This window comes from Oryx dammah, unplaced genomic scaffold (assembly GCF_014754425.2).
Source record: "Oryx dammah isolate SB20612 unplaced genomic scaffold, SCBI_Odam_1.1 HiC_scaffold_29, whole genome shotgun sequence".
NCBI classification, from domain to species: Eukaryota; Metazoa; Chordata; class Mammalia; order Artiodactyla; family Bovidae; genus Oryx; species Oryx dammah.
In genome coordinates this window covers 102,000,016-102,007,781 of record NW_024070213.1, presented here as the reverse complement: position 1 = coordinate 102,007,781, position 7,766 = coordinate 102,000,016, and positions in this window count along the sequence as shown.

Here is a 7,766-nt window from a genome sequence, read left to right as displayed (position 1 = left end):
ATGTGGTTTGCCTCCACTGTGATCCAGCATTTAAAGATGCCCTAAGAAGCTCATGTAATTCAAATAAAACTGTGCCCACAGATCTATTTTATTTCATGAAAAATAAAAATTACATTAATAAAGTCTTTTTCCTTTATTTTGCCAAAGTTTATACTTCTTTTTAAACTCTAAGACAACATCCAGAGTTGTAGTAACATGAAAAAGGATACAAGATTAAAGGGCATTCTTACTAAACACAGAATAATCGGTTACTTAGATTTTCTTTAATTCAATTGAACTATTGAGCAATTCTTACTGTAGCAAAGGAATGACTGCATCTCGCTCTCCCCAAAAGCAGGACATGGAATCAAATACAGAGTAAAACAAATAATTTCATTAATGTGAACCTGAAATGAATTTATTGGAAATATGGGGGTTCCCTATACGTTAGTGCATTAAAGAGATTTCCCCTCACATTAGTTCTGTAAAACTAAAAGTCCTCCAGAACTCAGCTTATATACATATACATATATATGTGTGTGTGTGTGTGTGTGTGTGCGTGTGTATGTACACACACATATATCTGGTATTGCACAAGTGGTTGAAGTTTAACAAAGAATCTAATATAAATGAATTACTTAGAGCCATTTTTTCCCCCTTTCTTTAGGGGAACTTGAAAAAGAGTCGCCGAAGGATTTGGTAGAACAGCAGTAAATACTTTAATTGCTTCTTATATTTGAACGTCATTAATAAATTGTGCGTTCATGACGTTTTATAAGAGCAAACTGTGAACCTCGGAAAGTATTTAACTGGTCTGACTCTACAGCAAACGTCCTTGGGGGCGTCTGCCATGGGGAGCTAAGAAATGACGTAATCCGAGGTCCAGGGGATTCCTTCTTAGTAGACATCTTCCCAGGCGGCGGGCGCCACCGTGCTAGAGGTAGTGCGTCAGTGTAACAAAAAGGACATTTTTTTTTTTTTTTAATCCAGTAAAGGTTAAGAAATTTTACTGCAAAGCAAGATCTTAAGAGAAGACCGTTCCGTTGCCTGGCATTGAACCCACCCGCTAGGAGCCTCTTGCCATCAGGACGAAACCTGGCTTTCCCCCATTACAGAGGGGCTCATTCCCCGTGGAAGGCAGGGAGAAGAGTGAGTGTGCGCGCCACTTCACACACTCACGAGTATACGTTACTGTTAAAGAGAATGACGGGTCTTCTGCTTCATCCCCCACATCAGCAGCAGTTTGTGATATGGATTAATGCCGACTGCCAACTTGTGAAACAAAAAGTACCCTGTCCTGACCAGGGGACGGTTGGATGATCTATTTGCCAATATCAATATTTGGATGGAAAGCTTAAAATATGTCGTTTTCCCAAGAGTTAGCCATTAAAGGAGGGAGAGCACCACTGATGAAACAGTAACAGCAAATCGGTTAACCACTAACTTCTTTCTGTAGTCGTGGAGGCTCTTTTTAAGTTTTCAGGAGAAGCGAAACTTGGTTCTCTTTGCTCAGAATAGAGATTCCTCCACATATGCTCTCTCAACCACAGCGTCATTCTCGCCGGTAGGTGACTTCGCCTACCGCTTTGAGGTCAGCTCAGGCGGCGTTTGAAGACTCAACCCTCACCCCAGAGGCGCGCTCGGGCGGTGCCCTGCGGCTCCCCCGGCCGGTAGCCGGCAGGGTGGTCCTACCCCCCCTCCCACGCCACCTAAGGTGCGCACCAGGTGGCGACCCACGCGGGCCAGGGATCGCGGCGGCCGGCCTTCGGAAGTTTGCTCGGCTCGCAGCCTTGTCCGGTTCCCGACTGGAGAGCGCCGGCGTGGGGTCGACCGCGGCTGCGGGGGAACCGGAGTGCCGGCTCTGGGATGCGGGTTCGCGCCGCCGGGCGCCGCTCGCAGCCGCGTGTCCAGCCTGCGTCCGGGTGAGGGGTGTCCCAGCAGCTCGGCTCTCCGAACGCGAGCCACAGAGACGTTTTCATTCCGCATCTCTGCTCAGGGCACTTTACAAGTTAAAGCTCCCTTATAAAAATTCACAGCAGAATTGTTGGGGCTGGGCAGGAGAGGTTGCAATTAAAGTTGAGCTTTCTCTAAAGTTCTTTAATGATTTTTCCAATAAAGGAGTTGGCGCTCTCTCCCATACCTCCTCCCCACTCCCCGGCTAATCCTTGTTGTAATAAACGCGTTTTTCTTCTTCCTGTCGAATTTATAAAGCGCCGCAGCAAAGAGGTTCAACTAAATCACGAATGGCTTTCAGCTACTTACGGTGAGGCGCGTTCTAACCGCACTTCCTTTGCACCCACACCGTTTTCTTGACTCGAGGCAAAAGGTTTTCGAGGGCGAGGGAGGGGCACAGTAGCTGGAGGGGTCTAATGGGAGGAGAATCTGCTTCTCTCAGTTTGTACCTGCCTTGATTATGTCTTTTGGTCCTACCCTGGCCAGATTTGTTTAAAGACCATGGACTTACGTGTAATTCCAGTCCAAAGGAGAAACATTCGTCCTGTCATTCTGCTTCTACCTATATTACAATGTTAGGAAGTCTCTCCCAGAGACTGGAAAACTAAACGCGTAAAAGTCCACAGCATCTTCTTGAAAGTAAGTTCTGTCTTTAAGACATATCTAACAAATCAACAGGAAAAAAGGTATTGAAAACATATTGGATAGAAGTTTAAATAATTCACATCTCAAAACGGTGGAAGACATGTTATAGGTAAGCGATTAATAATATACTAGTGAAATCTGGATTTAGGAATTGAATACAGCTATACACTATACGAAAGTGTATGTGTCATAGAGATTTCAGTTTCTTTCTATTTTATTATATTCACAACTTCCTGGAGCAATGACGAGAGTCATAATGAGAAAGGATTATCGCAGTTGAATGATGATTTTTTAATATTTGTAATAAAATACATTTCTATAGTAAATGACATGTTAGATAAGTCAAAATATTTGCAAGTGGGGAAAATAGTCATCTTAGACTTTCACATTTAAATTAGATCCTTTTGGAGAGCAGAAATTAAGTCCATTTCTCTCTTTAAGGGCAACTTTGTAAGTAACTATTACTGAAACAAGTTGAAATTCAAAAACAAGCATAGGTCTTTGAAAAAGCCTATGGATTTCTAAAATGCCAAAATATTTACTATGATTGAAATCACAGGTAAATTTAACCTATTTGAGAGCTTCATTAAGAGCACACTTGAAAGACTGTGATAGGAATCATTAAAATTCAGGCCACTGTCTTTTTTTTTTAATTAAAATACAGAAGCTTCAAAAATATGACAAAGTTATAATCTGTAGGAGTGCTTTCCAGAGTAGCTGATGCTGGATTGGGAAATATATTTTAAAGAAAAGCTTAAATGTTTCTTTGGGTTTGTATATATACATTATTTTCATGAAAACTGCTTGAGCTGCTTAAATGCAAAATACATTTTTATATCTGTTATGTCTGTAGAGCTGTGGGAAGGATGAAGATGAAGCCAGGGAAGGAAAACAGCAGCAGGGCACACACAAAACATGAGGCCAGCTGGCTTCTTGCCATCATACATGACATTCAATTATTTTAGTACTTTTTCATGAGAGTTTTCCCTCTACCCAGCTTCCCCTCCCCTCTCCAGACTTTTGCTTTTCTACATTTGTCATAGTTCATCTAATTCAGCATGCATTTTTTCTAGCGTTACTTACCAATATGCCTCAAACTCTTGCCAAAAAAAGAAAGGGCTAAGATGAGAATTCTTGCAACCCTATCTTGACATTCCCACTATTACTATATAAGTGTGATATTTCTCTCAATAAGTTGAGAAAGGAACCATAGTGGTATACACAAAAACTGTTGCTTTGATGCATGTACTCAACATATTTTTTCATTTCCCAAAATATATTCTCATGGGGGAGGGGAGCATCAAAAGCAGCTTTCAGACTGTGAGAATTTTTTAAAATGTAATAAGTCAAACTGGCAGCCAATCCTTTATCTGAACTTGACTTAGTTGAATTACCTTTGTGTGTGGGGCAATGGGGGTTGGGGTCAGTCATTTCAACAGACTTTAACTAGTTTGAGTTTACTCAGATACTTTAATTCTAGGCTCTAAAGGGTGCTAAATAAAGAAGACTTTAAACATACCCCAAATCACTGTGTTTGGGGAGCTGGCACCTAACAACAGCAGCAGCAAGGGCAAACTGGTTGCAAGAATGTTAAATGTAACTTCAAATCGGAACATCAGAGTCACTTCACAAAATAGCCTTCCCACTGTGTTAGCACCCTTGGTGCCAGAGGAATAAGAAAACAGTGTTGCAAAGAGGCTGAGACTGGAACCTGCAGTAGGTCATGTTAACCCTCATCCTTTTCCTTTCCCGGACTCTGCACATTCCTTCCTGACTCACTGTGCCTCAGTCTTATCAAGGAGATGGGAAGAAGAAGGAGCATCAGTAGCTCTATCCAGGGATGTGAAAGCCCTGGCATCCTAGAATGTCATAAATTTTATTAGGATTTAAAAGAAATGGATGTCCTCCCATCCCTGTCTCCTACTCCTACATCCCCTCTCCTACTCCACTTTTACCCCATTCCCACCACCTCCTGCAAGTGCTATCAGCCAGGTAAATTTCTTGACTAATATGAAAGATGGGGAGCTGAATCCTGGGTTTGGAACCCAGGTTCCAGGTATGGAAAGGGACGAACAGTTCTCTCCAAGGCAAAATAGAAAGGTGGAGGAAATAAGGGCCTGAGAATGATGACTGAGTGTGCTGAGATAAAATCCCAGTGAGAATGTGGTTTAATAAACTGAGTCTCTCTTGCCAGCCATGATTCCTTAAGTACTGACCCCTGGAGCCCTGGCCATGCTAACTGGTTGGAACTGGGGAGGGCTGGGATAAGGAATGTGGATTAGAAGCAGGTTTTTAAAGCCTGCTGAAGAGGAAAGCTCAATGTCCGCTCTGAATAGAGTAGTTCCAAGTATTTATCAAAGTGCTATGGTCAATTTCTAAGGTTATCTTCAAAGCACCAGGTAGAAAATGTCCAGGTAGATCTAAGGGGGGATGAGACAGACTCCAACCCAATTAGCTTCCAGTTTCTTCTTCCTTTTTATGACTTCCAGAAATCATTTAATTATTGCTGTTTTAATTAGTATTATTTTATTTAATGCTCCAATGGTTAGAGCTGTGAAGTGACCATAACCTACATCTCAACCTCTCAGAATCCATTTAACCCAGCTCTTGGCAACCAGAGACCCAGCTTCTTGCCAAAAACTGCAGATTAAGCATTCGTTATGGGAGCTTGTCATTAGCTGTTCCCTCTGTTTTGGGCACATGTGGTTACATGTCCCCAAACATACGGGATTCTGTGTAATAGGTTTGCATTTCCAAGAGGCTTCAGGGATACTAAGTGGGGTTGGTGACACCTTGCACCCATCCCGCCAACCACTACCATCAAAAGTGGGGTTGAGGTGTGGGGTGGAAACAGCTTTCCTATGCAGCTGTCGACCCTGGCTCTCCTGTAGTTTTCTCTGCGAACTGGACCTTTATTGGTTTACAAGTACTCTAGAGCTTGCATCATATGTCTTTTATTTAAGAGACACCTAATGTTTTTCAGGGAATTTAGGGCTCTTAAGACGCATATTTATAAACAAGCTGACAGAGCTCTACGATGTAACTAAGTTTATAGCTAGGAGTTGTTTGTATATTTCCTCAAATCAGCAAGGCGTTGTTCTTGCTGCTGTGAATTTCTGAAAAACCTATTAAACGACCATTTATCTTACCCTCCCCGTGTCTATTAGAGAAAGTACCTTCAGAGCATCTGAGGTAAGGTACAGAAGGGGCTAGGAGAGAATAAAAAAATCATCAACCCGCATAAGACTCAGTAGATAACATCCAACGTTTCTACAGGGGCGGTCCAGAATCCGCTAGCAGGAGCTCAGGAAGCGCACAGCCGGCTTCTCCGCCTTAAGCATGGACAGGATGCTCCAGGGTACCTTCTCGCCAGCTTTTCCTTGGCATTGCCCTCCCGCCCAACCCCCGCCACATTCGCCCCCTCCTCCCATCCCTGGATGCCAGGCTAGGAGTTCGTGCGCCTTGGTGCAGTCTGGAATTCGCCCTCACCGCAGTCCCCGAAAGCTTTTCTTTGACTGCGCCCCTTGGAGATCTAACAATTAGTGGTTGATGCCGGCTGTCTGGCTTTGGAGATAGTAATAATAATACAGGAAAAGTTACATCATTCAGGAATAGTGTCAACTCGCAGGAACCCAAGTGAGCGCTCAAGACCAGGCCGGGCGCGGCGCCACGTGAACTAACCGATCTCGTGCCCCTGCTCCGGAGAAGCGTCCCGAGAGAGCGAGGCTGCGGCTCCGGGGCCGCCTGTTCAGGTTCCACTCGGCCCGATCTGGGCTGAAGACCCGCCGCGCTTATAAAGCGGTGTTGAGGCGCAAGTCTGAGATGCGGAGCGCTCCATCATTGTTCTTGCCCGGCTGGGCGGCACATTGTGGCCTCGAAGACGGTCTCCAGTGAGTCCTAGGTCAGCCAAGACCCTGAAGAATATGGAGATTCCCGAGCCCTTCCGAAGGCTTGCCAGAATGGGGCTTGGCCTCCCCACTCCAGGATCGGGGGTGCCCGGCGTGCCCAAGGCTGCGGGGTTGCTGCCCCGCTGGGCTGGGGAGACGCCATCGGCGCGGCTAAGGCCTGTACGAGGAAGGCTGTCCGGCGGAGGCCTCTCGTGGAGGGCGCAACCCTTAATGCCCAACTTATGGGAGTTTTCACCAAATTTGCCAGTTTAAGAGGCCTGTTGCTAATGGCGGCCTTTTCTTGCCCAAGGCACTGAACGCTTTTCCCTCCGACGCGGCGGGATCCTCCGAAACCAAAGGCAGTTCTAAAGCCTCACAGAGGGGCTTTCCATCCCGTAGCGCTGCTCTGCCCTCAGAGGGCAGCCAGCTCCCCAACCTCCTCCCATCCCCTCGGGCGGGAGCCGAAGCCCCGGCCCAGCCCGCGCCGGGACGCCGCCTAGCCAGTGCGCCCAGCTCCGCGCGCGCCCGTCGCTCCCCGTACGCGCTTTTCCAAACTCCATCGCGACTCTTTAAAAGTAAAATAATCATCTTTTAAAAACCACGATGAACGCCTTCCTCTTTCATAAACCCCTTTGTGTAACTCCTCTGGCCTATAGTAAGTACCCTTAGGAGGCACTTTTCCTATCGGTGTTTGTTAAAATAATCTGGATCTAATGATAAAATCGTGGACCAAGGGGAGGGCGGGAGAGGGTGGAGAAATGAGGTTGATATTGGTATAATGGTTTCAGTGCCTTGCTCGGCCTCCCTCTCCCATTGCCACCACATCCACACGCCGCCGCATTCCAGAAAGAAAGGAAAGGCCACGGGTTCGTAAGCGCCGAGAGCGCCCGGACGCCGAACTCCTCGGGATTGGAAGAAGCAGCGGCCCCTCGACCACGGCCAGCCCAGTTAATAGCTGCCCACGTATCCGGCTTCTTGGGCTTCGGATTAATGTGGATCTTCCACATAAACGATTTACGGATGAAATAAAAGCCCCTTAGAGCATTACTTCCTTTCAAGTTCTTAAGACGCCTCTAAATCTTTCTGGTAGTGAGTGGCCGGCGTGGGGGCGGGGTGGGGACCCGGTGCTGGGCGGGTGGCCCCGGAGGGCGCAAAGCGCGGGGAGTGGAAGGTTAACTGCCTTGCGATCTCACCAAGCTCTTCCGAAATGCCAGTCCACTGTCGCGGCGACAATGTTTCTGAGTGTTGTGGCCTCGTCCCTGCTGGCATTTGTCTGAAATGGAGCTGTCTGTCTAACCTAGG